Below are 2,614 nucleotides of genomic sequence, written 5' to 3' on the forward strand. Positions count from 1 at the left end.
GACCGGTATACTGGGGAAGCCCAAATCGTCACTGCTGATGACGGTAAGGAGGATCCATTGACCTTTAAGGATGCGATGGATGAGTCTGATAAGGAAGAATGGCAAGCAGCTATGAAACTCGAGATGGAGTCTATATACTCTAACTCAGTCTGGCAACTTGTAGATCTACCCGAAGGGGTAAAACCCATTGGATGTAAGTGGATCTTCAAGAGAAAGAGAGGAGCGGATGGAAAAGTAGAGACTTATAAGGTAAGACTAGTAGCTAAGGGTTATACCCAAAAGGAGGGAGTTGACTATGAGGAAACTTCTCTCCAATAGCTATGCTTAAGTCCATCCGGATACTCCTGGCCATTGCAGCATATTTTGATTATGAGATATGGCAGATGGATATCAAGTCAGCTTTTTTGAATGACTATCTTGAGGAAACCATCTATATGGATCAGCCAGAGGGTTACATAGAAGAAGGCCAAAAGTAGAAAGTCTGCAAACTGCAAAGGTCCACTTATGGACTGAAGCAGACTTCTAGATCATGGAACATCAGGTTTGATGAGGCTGTAAAGTCTTATGGATTTGATCAAAACATTGATGAACCATGCGTCTACAAGTACAAGAAAGAAGAGAAAGTGGTCTTCTTAATTCTTTACGTCGATGACATCCTACTCATTGGGAATGATGTGGGATTGATGACATATGTAAATGAGTGGTTAGCCAACCAATTCCAAATGAAAGATTTGGGAGAGACAAGCTATGTTCTTTGGATTAAGATTATTCGAGATCGCAAGAAAAAACTTTTGGCATTGTCACAGGCATCTTATATAGACAAAGTGTTGTCTAGGTATTCGATGCAGAACTCTAAGAAAGGGAATTTGCCGTCTAGGCATGGTATTCATCTTTCTAAGGAGCAATGTCCAAAGACCCCACAACAGGAAGAAGATATGAGACAGTATCCCTATGCTTTGGCCGTGGGAAGCCTTATGTATGCCTTGTTGTGTACAAGACCAGATATCTGCTATGCAGTGGGAGTGGTCAGTCACTACCAGTCCATCTCAGAATTAGATCATTGGGTTGCAGTAAAGTGTATTCTCAAGTATCTTAAGAGAATGAGAAACTATATGTTAATATATTCCGGAGAAGATATGTCTCTCATCGAATACACAGATTCGGATTTTCAATCGGACAGAGATAGTCGACGGTCGACATATGGATATGTGTTCACTCTTAATGGAGGAGCCATGGTATGGAGAAGTATAAAGTAAAAGTGTGTTGCTGACTCTACCATGGAAGCTGAATATGTTGCAGCTTGTGAAGCCGCAAAAGAAGCTACATGGCTCAGGAAGTTCTTAACTGATCTGGAAGTTGTTCCAAATATGGATAAGCCAATTAAGCTCTACTGTGACAACAGTGGACCAGTGGCTAATTTAAAGGAACCTAGAAGCCATAAGAGTGCGAAACACATAGAAAGGAAATATCACCTAATCAGAGACATTGTGGATATAGGCGATGTAGCGGTTCTGAAGATCGTGTCAGAGGACAACCTTGCTGACCCGTTCACCAAGACATTGCCATTGAATGTATTTGATCGGCACTTAGATGGATTTGGAATAAGAGACATGACACACGTGCTTTAGGACAAATGGGAGATTGTTGGGAATAATGTCCTAGAAGGATGAGATGTAATAGGATATTTATCATTTAATTAATAAAAGAGTTTATTCATCATTTTATGTGCATATATTTATGAATATCAAATGAAAATTTCGTGATTGTTTATGTAACCTTAAACATAGTATATAAGTGTTATATACGAGAGGACAATGTTTAAGGATAATAATCAAAAACATTGTTCACGATGAATTTAATTAAAGTTCAGAATCTTTAATTAAAACATTATTAATACATGTCATTCTCATTTAGAATGGAACGGTGTTATCCGCACTGTTAATATGGCGAGATATTGAATGAGTGTATTTCGCATAATAAGATTATGTGGAACAGGGACACAGACACAATATGAATTTCTAATAATTTTCGTTAAGCATAAAAATTCTAATTGAGTCTACCGATGGTCATATATAGGATGATCTTAATCCTGAGTTCTTAACAAACTCATATTTATGGATTTATGTCGTTTGATTTACTCGGTATGGATTCTGAGACCCTGAATCCTATTCGTTGTATTTTGGAGACATAATGAAATAGGTAGCTGGGAATGTTATTATACGAGATGGAATCCATTCCTTCTTGAGAAAGAAGCAGATAAATAATTCTCTTGAGTGTTGATTCGGTACTTGGATTAGTAAGAGCGCTCTGGTTCATGAATGTGTTTTATGAATCACTATCCATTAGAGAATCAATGGTACTCAAGGATGTAGATATAATTAGAGAGGTTAATGGATTCTACCTGACTCTAATTATGAATTATTTATGGAGGATTGATCTATATGTAATGACTATATCAAATGGACATTTCGCAGTTTAGAACTAATTAATGTCTATAATTTCAAGAGTTCAATTACAAGTTTATAGTGGAGTAACTATTGGAATTAATAGAATTAATTAATTAATTAAAGTGTTTAATTAATTATTAATTTTATTGGAGCTCGGGATTATAGGT

Source organism: Morus notabilis, unplaced genomic scaffold (genome assembly GCF_000414095.1).
Source record: "Morus notabilis unplaced genomic scaffold, ASM41409v2 Scaffold571, whole genome shotgun sequence".
NCBI classification, from domain to species: domain Eukaryota; kingdom Viridiplantae; phylum Streptophyta; class Magnoliopsida; order Rosales; family Moraceae; genus Morus; species Morus notabilis.